This window comes from Pristiophorus japonicus, chromosome 13, assembly GCF_044704955.1.
Source record: "Pristiophorus japonicus isolate sPriJap1 chromosome 13, sPriJap1.hap1, whole genome shotgun sequence".
Lineage (NCBI taxonomy): Eukaryota > Metazoa > Chordata > Chondrichthyes > Pristiophoridae > Pristiophorus > Pristiophorus japonicus.
Genome location: NC_091989.1, coordinates 69,095,602 through 69,112,130, shown reverse-complemented (window position 1 = coordinate 69,112,130; position 16,529 = coordinate 69,095,602). Strand labels below are relative to the sequence as shown.

Genomic DNA, 16,529 nt, shown 5'->3' with positions numbered 1-16,529 from the left:
CCTCGAGTCTCATTGCCGAGAGCATGCAGAAATCAAGCGCAGGCAGCGGAAGGAGCATGTGGCAAACCAGTCCCACCCACCCTTTCCTTCAACGACTGTCTGTCCCACCTGTGACAGACACTGTAATTCCCATATTGGACTGTACAGTCACCTGAGAACTCACTTGTAGAGCGGAAGCAAGTCTTCCTCGACTCCGAGGGACTGCTTATGATAATGATGATGATTCCATTGGATTGTTGTGAAAACCCCAACTGGTTCACCCCTGTCCTTTAGGGAAGGAAACCTGCCATTTTTATCCGGTCCGGCCTACATATGATTGCAGTACCGCACCAACGTGGTTGCCTCTTACCTGCCCCCTGAAGTGGCCGAGTGAGCCACTCAGTTGTTAGGGATGGACAATAAATGCCGGCCTTGTCAACGACCCCTACAACTATTTTGAGTTGTATCAGTAATCAAGTGCCCCCTGATTAAAGAGGGGGAGGCACATTGCAAAAACTTTTCAAGTGCCCTCTTGTTTTTTTTTTCAATGACCTCTACATCCCGAGAATGAATTGAAGGATAAACAGAATAGATGTTGCAATGAGTGAAGTGGTGTCAGGGCCACCTCAATGGACAAACTATTCCGCAGTGGATCTGCTGTCACAGAGGGGACTCCAGGGTACCCTCCTCCCAGGAGAGGAGCTCAGAATGCCAGCATGATGCCAGGGATGGGAGCCTATGGTTATGCAGAGAGAGTTGAGATACTGTGACTATTTCCACTGAGGCAGAGAAGTTGAAGTTATTTTTGAACTATGAAGGATTTTGAGAGAGTGAATAGGGAAAGACTGTTTCCTCTGTTATGAGGGATGATTCATTTAAAATTGTCACTGAGAGAGTGAAGAGAGTGATTAGGAGATCTTTCTTTATTTGCATTTTTTTTTGAAATTCGTAGCCAATCGTTCCAATTCTTTGTCAAATCACAAACGCCAGAGGTCACCTTGCACACATCAAGGATCACTCTGCGCCAATGCTCTTAGCCAAAAGGCCTAGAGCCACTGCACCGTTCCTGGAAGTACTGCAATACCAGGTTCGTGCCATGGAGGTGGATGGGTCAGGCCCCCCCACACACCTCCGTGGAGGTGGATGGGTCAAGCCACCCCACCCACCTCCTATTTCCAAAAAAGCAAGCATATACCTTCCTGATCCAGGGAGAACCACCTTGGGGTTATGGTGGTTACTCCCCTGTCAGGTCAGTTACGCATGATCTTAGCCAAAAGGCCGAGAATTTGCGCGTGGCTCGGGCAATAATCCAGAGACTTGAGCTCATAAATCTAGGCTGACACTCACAGTGCAGTGCTGAGGGTGCGCTGCACTGTCAGAGTTGTCGTCTTTAAGATGAGACGTTAAACTGAGGCCCCGTCTGCTCTATCAAGTGGATGTAAAAGATCCCACGGCGCTATTTCGAAGAGCAGGGGAGTTATCCCCGGTGTCCTGGCCAATATCTATCCCTCAATAAACATAACAAAAACATATTTTTGGTCATTATTACATTGCTATTTGTGGGAGCTTGCTGTGCGCAAATTGACTGCCATGTTTCCTACATTACAACAGTGGCCACACTCCAAAAAGTACTTCATTGGCTGTAAAGCACTTTGAGACGTCCGGTGGTTGTAAAAGGCGCTATATAAATGTAAGTCTGTCTTTCTTTTTCTTTTATGTAGAATGTTGCTAGATCATGAAATACTTCGCTTTAGGAGTGATGAGGGCGGAGACCTATAAAGGGAAAGATTTATAACTATTTGAAATAGAGGAACATACAGGGATATGGGGAGAGAACGGGCAGTGGGATTAGCTTTGGATTGCTCTAACAAAAAGTCGTCAAAGACATGATGGGCCGGAATGCTTCCTTCTGGGTTGAAAATTTATACGGTTCAGCACCCTAACCAGATGATTTCGATTTCTGAATAAACTAATGAATTCTGCATGGAACTTTCAATCATGAAAACAGGAGATGTCAACATTTGATTTAAAAAGTTGGGATTCATACATAGTTTTTTTTCAACAAATTGCTGGCTGTTAAGGAAGAAAGAACTTGCATTTGCATAGCGCCTTTCACCACCTCAGGACGTCCTGAAGCGCTTCACAGCCACAAATGTACTTTTGAAGTGTAGTCACTGTTGTAATGTAGGAAATTAATGTAGGCAACACGGGCCAGCCCACACTGCGATATGTGTGTGCACTCAGTCCGTGCAGCAGAGCAGGTCTCCTTGCCACTGGACTAAGACCTAGCTCTGTCAAGCCCGTGTGGTGGTTAGTGTGCAACGGTCACCACACGCTAAAAAAAATCCACGCACAGGCATCTTCCACCCTTCACGATGTAGTTCAGGACCTGGAATATTAGGTCCTTCATTGAAACACCTGTGAATTCATCCTTTTTTGGTGTGGAAGCAAGTCATCCTCGCTTCGAGGGGCTGCCTATGATGGTAGGCAGGAAATTACTTTAATTTCTTATATATAAATGTGTGTGGGGTCCCTGTGTCAGTCTGCATCCTCTGCTGAACAAACTAGCGACATCCTAAAACTTCTCTTCACACCTCTCGACCTCCATCAGCCCACATCCCACATCCCACAGATCCCAGTTCCTACGCTGACAGATCATTAAAAAGGCTAACGGAATGTTGGTTTTTACCTCTAAGGGTCTGGAATACCAAGCGGTGGAAGTCATGTTACAGTTACATAAAGCTCTGGTCAGACCCCATTTAAAATACTGCCTTCAGTTCAGGGCACGGCACCTCAGGAAGGAGATATTGGCCTTGAGGGGATGCAGAAAAAACTTTTTTTACGCAGCGAGTGTTTATGATGTAGAATGCAGTGCCTGAAAGGGTGGTGGAGGCAGATTCAATCGCGGCTTTCAAAAGGGAGAGGGATAAGTATCTGAAAAGAAAACTATTTTCAGGGCTACGGGGAAAGGGCGGGGGAGTGGGACTAGCTAAAGTGCTCAACCCAAGAGGTGGCATGGGCTTGATGGGCTGAATGGCCCTTTTTCCATGCTGTACCAATTATATGATTCTATGTATAATGCAGATCCACCAGAATCATCATGGGGCTAAAGGGGTTAAATTATGAGACAGGTTGCATAGACTAGGCTTGTAATCTAATTGAGGTGTTTAAGATGATTAAAGGACTTGATGGGGTAGATAGAGAGAAATAAGGGGGCATAACCTTAAAAGTAGAGCAAGGCTGTTCAGGGGCGATGTGAAGGAGCACTTTTTCACACAAAGAGTAGCGGAAATCATGAACTCGCTCCTCGAAAAAGCTGTTGAGTCTGGGGGTCAATTGAAAATTTCAAAACTGTGATTGCTAGGTTTTTGTTAGGTGAGGGTACTAAGGGATACAGAACCAAGGCGGGTAGATGGAGTTAAGATACAGATCAGCCATGATCTAATTGAATGGTGGAACAGGCTCAAGGGGCTGAATGGCCTCCTGTTCCTATGTTCCAATGAGTTATTTCTGCTACCTTTTTAAGTATCTAATTATCAAGGTTCTTTCACACTCCTGATCAGTAAGTCTCTTATGTTGATTATCTGATAATGCACATCGGTCTCAATGCTGGAAGTCATTTATCACAAGCGGGCTGGAATACAAAGGGGTGCAAATTATGTTAGTGACATAAGCGTCAAATAATGCGTCAGACACCGCTTTGGGTAATGTTGGGGGGGATGACTCATCAGGGGAGGGCAGCAGCAGCCAAGTTCATGGCACCGTGGGTGGCTCTGCTGCACAGGAGGACAGGAAAAAGAGTGGGAGAGCTATAGTGATAGGGGATTCAATTGTAAGGGGAATAGATAGACATTTCTGCGACCGCAACCGAGACTCCAGAATGGTATGTTGCCTCCCTGGTGCAAGGGTCAAGGAAGTCTCGGAGCGGGTGCAGGGCATTCTGAAAAGGGAGGGTGAACAGCCAGTTGTCGTGGTGCATATAGGTACCAACGATATAGGAAAAAACGGGATGGGGTCCTACAAGACGAATTTAGGGAGCGAGAAGCTAAATTAAAAAGTAGCACCTCAAAAGTAGTAATCTCAGGATTGCTACCAGTGCCACGTGCTAGTCAGAGTAGGAATCGCAGGATAGCTCAGATGAATATGTGGCTTGAGGAGTGGTGCAGAAGGGAGGCGTTCAAATTCCTGGGACATTTTAACCGGTTTTGGGGGAGGTGGGACCAGTACAAACCGGACGGTCTGCACCTGGGCAGGACCGGAACCAATGTCCTAAGGGGAGTGTTTGCTAGTGCTGTTGGGGAGGAGTTAAAGTAATATGGCAGGGGGACGGGAACCTATGCAGCGAGACAGAGGGAAGTAGAATGGGGGCAGAAGCAAAAGATAGAAAGAAGAAAAGTAAAAGTGGAGGGCAGAGAAACCGAAGGCAAAAAGCAAAAAGGGCCACATTATAGCAAAATTCTAAAGCGGCAAAGTGTGTTAGAAAGACAAGCCTGAAGGCTCTGTGCCTCAATGTGAGGAGTATTCGGAATAAGGTGGACGAATTAACTGCGCAGATAGCAGTTAACAGATATGATGTAATTGGCATACCGGAGACATGGCTCCAGGGTGACCAAGGCTGGGAACTCAACCTCCAGGGGTATTCAACATTTAGGAAGGATAGACAGAAAGGAAAAGGAGGCGGGGTGGCATTGCTGGTTAAAGAGGAAATTAATGCAATAGTAAGAAAGGACATTAGCTTGGATGATGTGGAATCGGTATGGGTGGAGCTGCAGAATACCAAAGGGCAGAAAACGCTAGTGGCAGTTGTGTACAGACCACCAAACAGTAGTAGTGAGGTTGGGGACAGCATCAAACAAGAAATTAGGAATGCATGCAATAAAGGTACAGCAGTTATCATGGGTGACTTTAATCTACATATTGATTGGGCGAACCAAACTGGTAGCAATGCGGTGGAGGAGGATTTCCTGGAGTGTATTAGGGATGGTTTTCTAGACCAATATGTCGAGGAACCAACTCGGGAGCTGGCCACCCTAGACTGGGTGATGTGTAATGAGAAAGGACTACAGCGTGCTGCGTGCTGCATGGAGTACTGCGTGCAGTTTTGGTCACTTTACTTAAGGAAGGATATACGAGCTTTGGAGGGGGTACAGAGATGATTCACGAGGCTGATTCCGGAGATGAGGGGGTTACCTTATGATGATAGATTGAGTAGACTGGGTCTTTACTCGTTGGAGTTCAGAAGGATGAGGGGTGATCTTACAGAAACATTTAAAATAATGAAAGGGATAGACAAGATAGAGGCAGAGAGGTTGTTTCCACTGGTCGGGGAGACTAGAACTAGGGGGCACAGCCTCAAAATACGGGGGAGCCAATTTAAAACCGAGTTGAGAAGGAATTTCTTCTCCCAGAGGGTTGTGAATCTGTGGAATTCTCTGCCCAAGGAAGCAGTTGAGGCTAGCTCATTGAATGTATTCAAGTCACAGATAGATAGATTTTTAACCAATAAGGGAATTAAGGGTTACGGGGAGGGGGCGGGTAAGTGGAGCTGAGTCCACGGCCAAATCAGCCTTGATCTTGTTAAATGGCAGAGCAGGCTCGAGGGGCTAGATGGCCTACTCCTGTTCCTAATTCTTATGTTCTTATGTTCTTATGTAAGGACTAATTAGCAATCTTGTTGTGCGAGGCCCCTTGGGGAAGAGCGACCATAACATGGTAGAATTCTTTATTAAGATGGAGAGTGACACAGTTAATTCATAAACTAGGGTCCTGAACTTAAGAAAAGGTAACTTCGATGGTTTGAGCCGTGAATTGGCTAGAATAGACTGGCAAATGATACTTAAAGGGTTGACAGTGGATAGGCAATGGCAACCATTTAAAGATCACATGGATGAACTTCAGCAATTGTACATCCCTGTCTGGAGTAAAATTAAAACAGGGAAGGTGGCTCCACCGTGGCTAACAAGGGAAATTAATGATAGTGTTAAATCCAAGGAAGAGGCATATAAATTAGCCAGACAAAGCAGCAAACCTGAGCACTGGGAGAAATTTAGAATTCAGCAGAGGAGGACAAAGGATTTAATTAAGAGGGGGAAAATAGAGTATGAGAAGAAGCTTGCCAGGAACATAAAAACTGACTGCAAAAGCTTCTATAGATATGTGAAGAGAAAAAGATTAGTGAAGACAAACGTAGGTCACTTGCAGTCGGATTCAGGTGAATTTATAATGAGGAACAAAGAAATGGCGGACCAGTTAAACAAATACTTTGGTTCTGTCTTCATGAAGGAAGACAAACAACCTTCAGAAGTACTAGGGGATCGAGGGTCTAGTGAGAAGGAGGAACTGAAGGATATCCTTATTAGGCGGGAAATTGTGTGAGGGAAATTGATGGGATTGAAGGCCGATAAAACCCCGGGGCCTGATTGTCTGCATCCCAGAGTACTTAAGGAAATGGCCCTAGAAATAGTGGATGCTTTGGTGATCATTTTCCAACAGTCTATCGACTCTGATGGGAACCAATGCAGGGAAACAGAGAGAAACAAAAAGGAGACAAAAGCAAAAGACAGAAAGGAGATGAGTAAAAGTGGAGGGCAGAGAAACCCAAGGCAAAAAACAAAAAGGGCCACTGAATATAAAGGGGCGGTAGGAGGGGTCAAAACTAAAAACCATGGTTTAAAAACCAGGATTAAAACACTCTACCTAAACGCACGCAGCATTTGAAATAAAGTAAATGAGTTGACGGCACAAATCATTACAAATGGGTATGATTTGGTGGCCATTACAGAAACATGGTTGCAGGGTGTCCAAGACTGGGAATTAAACATACAGGGGTATCTGACGATTCAGAAAGATAGACAAGAAGGGAAAGGAGGTGGGGTAGCTCTGTTAATAAAGGATGATATCAGGGCAGTTGTGAGAGATGATATTGGCTCGAATGAACACAATGTTGAATCATTGTGGGTGGAGATTAGAAATAGTAAGGGGAAAAAGTCACTGGTGGGCATAGTTTATAGGCCCCCAAATAATAACTTCACGGTGGAGCGGGCAATAATCAAGGGAATAATGGAGGCATGTGAAAAAGGAACGGCAGTAGTCATAGGGGATTTTAACCTACATATCGATTGGTCAAATCAAATCGCACGGGGTAGCCTGGAGAAGGAATTCATAGAATGCATACGGGATTTTTTCTGAGAACAGTATGTTACAGAACCTACAAGGGAGCAAGCTATCTTAGATCTGGTCCTGTGTAATGAGACAGGAAAAATAAACGATCTCCTAGTAAAAGATCCTCTTGGAATGAGTGATCACAGTATGGTTGAATTTGTAATACAGATTGAGGATGAGGAAGTTGTGTCAAAAACGAGCGTACTATGCTTAAACAAAGGGGACGACAGTGGGATGAGGGCAGAGTTGGCTGAAGTAGACTGGAAACAAGGACTAAATGGTGGCACAATTGAGGAACAGTGGAGGACTTTTAAGGAGCTCTTTCATAGTGCGCAACAAAAATATATTCCAGTGAAAAAGAAGGGCGGTAAGAGAAGGGATAACCAGCCGTGGATAATCAAGGAAATTAAGGAGAGTATCAAATTAAAGACCAATGCGTATAAGGTGGCCAAGGTTAGTGAGAAACTAGAAGATTGGGAAAATTTTAAACAACAGCAAAGAATGACTAAAAAAGCAATAAAGAAAGGAAAGATAGATTACGAAGGTAAACTTGCGCAAAACATAAAAACAGATAGTAAAAGCTTTTACAGATATATAAAACGTAAAAGAGCGACTAAAGTAAATGTTGGTCCCTTAGAAGATGAGAAGGGGGATTTAATAATGGGAAATGTGGAAATGGCTGAGACCTTAAACAATTATTTTGCTTCCGTCTTCACAGTGGAAGACACAAAAACCATGCCAAAAATTGCTGGTCACAGGAATGTGGGAAGGGAGGACCTTGAGACAATCACTATCACTAGGGGGGTACTGCTGGACAGGCTAATGGGACTCAAGGTTGACAAGTCCCCTGGTCCTGATGAAATGCATCCCAGGGTATTAAAAGAGATGGCGGAAGTTATTGCAGATGCATTTGTTATAATCTACCAAAATTCTCTGCACTCTGGGGAGGTACCAACGGATTGGAAAGCAGCTAATGTAACGCCTCTGTTTAAAAAAGGGGGCAGACAAAAGGCAGGTAACTATAGGCCGGTTAGTTTAACATCTGTAGTGGGGAAAATGCTTGAAACTATCATTAAGGAGGAAATAACGGGACATCTAGATAGGAATAGTGCAATCAAGCAGACGCAGCATGGATTCATGAAGGGGAAATCATGTTTAACTAATTTACTGGAATTCTTTGAGGACATAACGAGAGGTGTACCAATGGATGTGGTGTATTTAGATTTCCAAAAGGCATTCGATAAGGTGCCACACAAAAAGTTACTGCAGAAGATAGAGGTACGCGGAGTCAGAGGAAATGTATTAGCATGGATAGAGAATTGGCTGGCGAACAGAAAGCAGAGAGTCGGGATAAATGGGTCCTTTTCGGGTTGGAAATCGGTGGTTAGTGGTGTGCCACAGGGATCGGTGCTGGGACCACAACTGTTTACAATATACATAGATGACCTGGAAGAGGGGACAGAGTGTAGTGTAACAACATTTGCAGATGACACAAAGATTAGTGGGAAAGCGAGTTGTGTAGAGGACACAGAGAGGCTGCAAAGAGATTTGGATAGGTTAAGCGAATGGGCTAAGGTTTGGCAGATGGAATACAATGTCGGAAAATGTGAGGTCATCCACTTTGGGGAAAAAAAACAGTAAAAGGGAATATTATTTGAATGGGGAGAAATTACAACTTTCTGAGGTGCAGAGGGACCTGGGGGTTCTTGTGCATGAAACTCTTTTGAGTTTACCTGCGAAAACATAAAACATTAAACGGTGCCACCTGACCTGGGTGACACTCCAGACATTTACAAGGCCCTTTTTTCCCCCCCCTTTTTTGTTTTTTTTTGTGTTTTTCTTTTTTTGGTTTTTTTTTTTGGGGCACTAAAATCACAATTTTCCCCAGTGCCCCCTATAAAAGAGAAGGGGGACACTAAAAGCACCGGCAATTAAAACAAATTAAACTTAAAAAACGTAAAATCAAATTAAAATTTGGTTGCCGGGCGTGATGATGCACTCCAGTCCCTCCGGTGCCCATCTCTCGCGGAAGGCCGCGAGCGTACCGGTGGACACCGCGTGCTCCATCTCCAAGGACACCCTGGACCGGATGTAAGAGCGGAAGAGAGGCAGGCAGTCAGGTTGAACGACCCCCTCGACCGCCCGCTGCCTGGACCGGCTGATGGCACCCTTGGCCGTGCCCAGGAGCAGTTCTTGTGCATGAAACTCTTTTGAGTTAACCTGCAAAAACATAAAACATTAAAACCATGCCACCCGACCTGGGTGACACAGCAGACATTTTCAAGGCCCCTTTTTTTTTTTTTTTTGTTTTTTTTTGGGGCGCTAAAATCAAATTTTTCCAGTGCCCCCTATAAAAGGGAAGGGGGACACTAAAAGCACCGGCAATGAAAACAAATTAAACTTTAAAACGTAAAATCAAATTAAAATTTGGTTGCCGGGCGTGATGATGCACTCCAGTCCCTCCGGTGCCCACCTCTCGCGGAAGGCCGCGAGCGTACCGGTGGACACCGCGTGCTCCATCTCCAAGGACACCCTGGACCGGATGTAAGAGCGGAAGAGAGGCAGGCAGTCAGGTTGAACGACCCCCTCGACCGCCCGCTGCCTGGACCGGCTGATGGCACCCTTGGCCGTGCCCAGGAGCAGTTCTTGTGCATGAAACTCTTTTGAGTTAACCTGCAAAAACATAAAACATTAAAACCATGCCACCCGACCTGGGTGACACAGCAGACATTTTCAAGGCCCCTTTTTTTTTTTTGGTTTTTTTTTTTGGGGGCGCTAAAATCAAATTTTTCCTTTTTCCAGTGCCCCCTATAAAAGGAGAGGGGGACACTAAAAGCACCGGCAATTAAAACAAATTAAACTTAAAAAACGTAAAATCAAATTAAAATTTGGTTGCCGGGCGTGATGATGCACTCCAGTCCCTCCGGTGCCCACCTCTCGCGGAAGGCCGCGAGCGTACCGGTGGACACCGCGTGCTCCATCTCCAAGGACACCCTGGACCGGATGTAAGAGCGGAAGAGAGGCAGGCAGTCAGGTTGAACGACCCCCTCGACCGCCCGCTGCCTGGACCGGCTGATGGCACCCTTGGCCGTGCCCAGGAGCAGTTCTTGTGCATGAATCCCAAAAAGTTAGCTTGCAGCTGCAGCAGGTAATCAGGAAGGCGAATGGAATGTTGGCCTTCATTGCGAGAGGGATGGAGTACAAAAGCAGGGAGGTCCTGCTATAACTGTATAGGGTATTGGTGAGGCCACACCTGGAGTACTGCATGCAGTTTTGGTCACCTTACTTAAGGAAGGATATACTGGCTTTGGAGGGGGTACAGAGACGATTCACTAGGCTGATTCCGGAGATGAGGGGGTTACCTTATGATGATAGATTGAGTAGACTGGGTCTTTACTCGTTGGAGTTCAGAAGGATGAGGGGTGATCTTACAGAAACATTTAAAATAATGAAAGGGATAGACAAGATAGAGGCAGAGAGGTTGTTTCCACTGGTAGGGGAGACTAGAACTAGGGGGAACAGCCTCAAAATACGGGGGAGCCAATTTAAAACCGAGTTGAGAAGGAATTTCTTCTCCCAGAGGGTTGTGAATCTGTGGAATTCTCTGCCCAAGGAAGCAGTTGAGGCCAGCTCATTGAATGTATTCAAGTCACAGATAGATAGATTTTTAACCAATAAGGGAATTAAGAGTAATGGGACCGGGCGGGTAAGTGGAGCTGAGTCCACGGCCAGATCAGCCATGATCTTGTTGAATGGCGGAGCAGGCTCGAGGGGCTAGATGGCCTACTCCTGTTCCTAATTCTTATGTTCTTATGTTCTTATCTTCTTATGTTCTTATGAATCAGTTCCTATGGACTGGAGTTAGCTAATGTAACACCACTTTTTAAAAGGGGAAGGAGAGAGAAATTGGGTAATTATAGACTGGTTAGCCTGACATCAGTAGTGGGGAAAATGCTGGAATCAATTATTAAGGATGAAATAGCAGTGTATTTGGAAAGCAGTGACAGGATCAGTCCAAGTCAGCATGGATTTATGAAGGGGAAATCATGCATGACAAATCTTCTGGAATATTTTGAGGATGTAACTCGTAGAGTGGACAAGGGAGAACCAGTGGATGTGATGTATTTGGACTTTCAAATGGCTTTTGACAAGGTCCCACACAAGAGATTGGTGTGCAAAATCAAATCACATGGTATTGGGGGTAATATACTGACATGGATAGAGAACTGGTTGGCAGATAGGAAGCAGAAAGTAGGGATAAACGGGTCCTTTTCAGAATGGCAGGCAATGACTAGTGGAGTGCCGCAGGGCTCAGTGCTGGGACTCCAGCTTTTTACAATATACATTAATGATTTAGATGAAGGAATTGAGTGTCATATCTCCAAGTTTGCAGATGACACTAAACTGGGTGGCGGTGTGAGCTGTGAGGGGGACACTAAGAGGCTGCAGGGTGACTTGGACAGGTTAGGCGAGTGGGCAAATACATGGCAGATGCAGTATAATGTGGATAAATGTGAGGTTATCCACTTTGGGGGCAAAAACGCAGATAGAATATTATCTGAATGGTGGCAGATTCGGAAAAGGGGCGGTACAACGAGACCTGAGTGCATGGTTCATCAGTCATTGAAAGTTGGCATACAGGTACAGCAGGCGGTGAATAAGGCAAATGGTATGTTGGCCTTCATAGCTAGGGGATTTGAGTATAAGAGCAGGGAGGTCTTACTGCAGTTGTACAGGGCCTTAGTGAGGCCTCACCTGGAATATTGTGTTCAGTTTTGATCTCCTAATCTGAGGAAGGATGTTCTTGCTATTGAGGGAGTGCAGCGAAGGTTCACCAGACTGATTCAAGGGATGGCTCGACTGTCATATGAGGAGAGACTGGATCAACTGGGTCTTTATACATTGGAGTTTAGAAGGATGAGAGGGGATCTCATAGAAACATATAAGATTCTGATGGGACTGGACAGATTAGATGCGGGTAGAATATTCCCGCTGTTGGGGAAGTCCAGAACCAGGGGACACAGTCTTAGGATAAGGGGTAGGCCATTTAGGACTGAGATGAGGAGAAACTTCTTCACTCAGAGAGTTGTTAACCTGTGGAATTCCCTGCTGCAGAGAGTTGTTGATGCTAGTTCACTGGATATATTCAAGAAGGAGTTAGATATGGCCCTTACGGCTAAAGGGATCAAGGGGTATGGAGAGAAAGCAGGAAAGGGATACTGAGGGAATGATCAGCCATGATCTTATTGAATGGTGGTGCAGGCTCGAAGGGCCGAATGGCCTACTCCTGCACCTATTTTCTATGCTTCTATGTATGTAGCTGACAGTGCCTCGGGGAGTGCTTTCCCTAATCTGTTAAAAGAGCTGGAGCGCGGGTCCCTGCAACATCGTGGACCACCCCCGACCTGCGAGAGGACACCACCGCAGGTCCGGAGGATAAAAGAGCTGGAGCGAGCCAATGCAACTTCCAGCGCGAGCTGCTCCAAGTGTGCGACGACTTCGAGGTGGGTGACTGGTGTCATCATCAAAACCCAGGTTGCCATTTGGAGCATGGGCAGGAACATCGGCAGGGCCCAGGTACAGAGGAGCCCGAAGGTCGGGGTGGATGAGCGGCAAGAGATCGTGGTGGAGGTGCGGCGAATGTTTTGTGGCGGAGGAGCGGAGAGAGATCGTGGCAGAGGTGCGGTGAATGTTTTGTGGCAGAGGACCGGCATGGCGGAGGTGCGGTGAATGAGGGTACAGGGCCCGGAAGAGCCGAGGGCCCAGGGGCAGCACAGACCTGCCCACACTGCGACATGTGTGCGCACTAGGTCTGTGCAGCAGAGCAGGTCTCCAGTCGTCCTGGTTCAACCCTTGCCACTCGATAAAGACCTAGCTCTGTCGAGCCCGTGTGGTGGCTGATGTGCAACGGCCACCACACATTATAGAAATCCACGTCCAGGCATCTTCCAACCCTGGAGTTCAGGACTGGAACATTGGGTCCTTCAATGAAACATCTGCGAACTCATCCCTTTTAGAAGGAAAGCAAGTCATCCTCGTTCGAGGGACCGCCTATGATGATGATGTTGGAAAGAAGGTAATGCTGCTGTATCAGAGAATGGCCAGCGGGGCTTTTCCTCGTTATTTCTTAGATGTCTAAGTACGACCAGATACCATCATCACTTTTGTCATTTAATCACTCCTGCCCTCCACCCTATCACATGCTCTCCATTTCTCTGCCCCTCCTTTCCCCAGCTCTGCACTTGCTTAACAGCTGTTCATCTCTACCATCTTCCAGTTCTGATGTGTACCGTATGCAGCTGTGAGTATGCTCATAGATTGGCAGAGCTGTTGAGTTGTGAGTGGTTTCGTCAGTCACGTGATGTTCACAAGACTCAATAAAACCCCAGCCAGTTGGGTTCGGGGGATCCACGATGAGACAGGTGGTTGTGAGCCTGGTGGATGAACTGGTAATGTGTAGTGTGATTGTTAAACCTTTGTTAATAAACCAACTAGTTCTTAATAGAAATGTGTTGCTATGAATTCTTAAGCAAAGAACCCATGAAGCAAATACATCACATGATGAAAGGTCATTGACCTAAAATGTTGTCCCCGATATTTACAGGATGGGTGTGGGGGGAGGCCGAAGAACCCGTCACAGCCAGGGACATGAAGGTCCTGCCGATCTTAATGGTGGGACCTCATTAACATCCTCTAGCTCCACCTCCCAGCTGGCTGCCAGCCAAACGGACAGCCTGGACGGTTGCCGGCACTCAGGAGGGAGGATAGACCTGCGATCAGGAAGGCTGGGGAGAGTGGGGTAGGGCGGAGGCTGGCGATCGGACCTGGGGGAGACTGAGGGCTACACTGAGGGGGCTGGGGTGAGCACTCCCCTGCTCCTCCTGGCCCATTTAAAATGGAAATGAGGAGGAATTTCTTCTCTCAGAGGGTGGTAAATCTATGGAATTCTCTGCCCCAGAGAGCTGTGGAAGCCGGCTCATTGAATATATTTAAGGTGGAGATAGACAGATTTTTGAGCGATAATGGAGTCAAGGGTTATGGGGAGCGGGCAGGGAAGTTGAGCTGAGGCCAAGATCAGATCAGCCATGATCTTATTGAATGGCGGAGCAGGCTCGCGGGTTCATATGGTCTACTCCTGTTCCTATTTCTTATGTTCTTATGAATCACAGAGAGAAATAGAGAGAGGCATCAAGGGTCCTTAAAGAGATGGCTGGAGGCAGCTCGAAAAAAGGATGAGGTAATTTAGAAGATTGAGGGGTGATCTGATTGAATCATATAAGATTCTGAGGGGGCTTGACAGGGTAGATGCAGAGAGGATGTTTCCCCTCGTGGGGGAATCTAGAACTAGGGGGCATATTTTCAGAATAAGGGGCCACCCATTTAACATGGAGATGAGGAAGAATTTATTCTCTCAGAGGTTTGTAAATCTTTGGAATTCTCTACTCCAGAGAGCTGTGGAGGCTGGGTCATTGAATATATTCAAGGTGGAGATAAACAGATTTTTGAGCAATAAGGGAGTCAAGAATTATGGGGAGCGGGCAGGGAAATGGAGTTGAGGCTAGGATCAGGTCAGCCATGATCTTATTGAATGACGGAGCAGGATCGGGAGGCCAAATGGCCGACTCGTGCTCCTATTTCTTATGTTCTTATGTTCTTAAAGAGCGGCTTACCTTGGGGAACCGGCAGTTTCCCGGGGGTCATGCTACTTCAAGTCGGCGACTCAATTGCACCATGGGAGCCCAATTTAAATAAGTTAATAAGCATCCCATCTCTCCACCGCAAGACACCCTGACGTCCCGATATCCACCGCCATAAAATGGCAGCATGCGTGGCGTGTTGGTGTCGGGTTATGTCACTTTTTCATCCCTTCTCCCACTCGCAGGCCTTCCAACGACCGCTCGCCAGTCTCAAAATGCCACGTTTCCCTCCACGTCCCCTATCACGGGTCTGGTACCTGTACAGCCACTCGTCCTCCACACCCCTCCCCTTGCCGTGACAGTCAATAACTAATAACTCTTTATGAGGCCATTGTATATTCACATTTGCATCCACGTATGAAGCAATTGTACATTTTGATTGCATGGAGCTTGTGGGAGGAATGGGTTGTCACATCTCCTTATCAAACGCTTAATGTCCACTCAATCTCTGGGACTGCCTCAGAGCTCAGCTCATGCTCCAAAAATAGAATATTTATTTTAATATTTATATATTTCAGACCTTCACTACATTTCTATCTCTGTGATTCATTGGCATGGAAAATAGGGCATAATTATATTTTAAAATTAGCAGTGTCGAAAGGAACAGAAATGATATGTGTCTGCAACTGATGGATAGCATGGCATCACTGGTAAAAACACATTTGTATTGTTTAGATTTAGATACCTTAGAGTTGAGGAGCTCAAGAAAGTTATTAAGCTTAACTGTACCTGCTCATAATTTGTAAGGTGGTGGATTGAAACGTCTGAAGAGAGGTGAGAGGTTATTCACATATAATAATGTTGCGGATATTAAAATGGCTTCCATATTAAAATACTGCTGGTGAACTGATAACTTCAAAGAAATATATTCCAATGTTATGGCGTTGAATGGCAAATTTGTTGGTGCTGATTGTAAGTGCCAGCCTTGGCTCAGTAGTAACATTTTTTCTCCTGAATCAGAAGGCTGTGGGTTCAAATCCCAATTCAGGATTTGAACACCTAATCAAGGTTGGCATTGTAGTGGAGTGCTGCATTGTCAGAGGTGCCATCTTTTGGATGCGACGTCAAACCGAGGCCCCATTTGCCCTCTCGCCTGGACTATTTGCAGAAGAGCAGGTAACTTCACCTGGTGTCCGGCCCAATAGTTGTCCTTCAACCAACATCACTGAAAAATATGATCTGGTCACTTGCTGTTCGTGGGATCTTGCTGTTTGCAAATTGGCTGCCGTGTTTCCTACATGACAACAGTGACTACACTTAAAGGCACTTCTTGGCTGGGAAGCGCTTTGGAATGCCCTGAGGTCATGAAAGACACAAGTATTTTCTTGCTCATAATCAGAACATGCATATGCCGCTTATCTTTATTCATTGCTTCCCACTGACTACGATCTGCACTTACGTTTGGTACAAACATTTCCAAAACCTAAGGGCAATTGAGACCAAGTTTGGCTTTCAAGTGAAGCAGGGTTAGAGGATGGGGGAACAATTGGACCAGAGGAGATGTAATTTAGTCCTCGTGTTGAAGTCATACATTCTGTCCTTATTTTTAGCTTTCCATTATAAAAATTCCTATGTGCGCATTTATATTAGAAACCGGCGGGAGGGGTAATTACAATATGACACGTTTACAGGGGCAGCTTCTGATACCTATTCAGTCACAGTAGATTCCAACGGAAAAAGTTGACAAAGTGT

The 16,529-nt window shown here is 45.9% G+C and overlaps 1 pseudogene; it reads right to left on the bottom strand.

The window, feature by feature from the left end:
* Positions 1-1,029: 1,029 nt before the first annotated feature.
* On the bottom strand, positions 1,030-1,269 carry LOC139279177 (U2 spliceosomal RNA; annotated as a pseudogene).
* Positions 1,270-16,529: the final 15,260 nt, after the last annotated feature.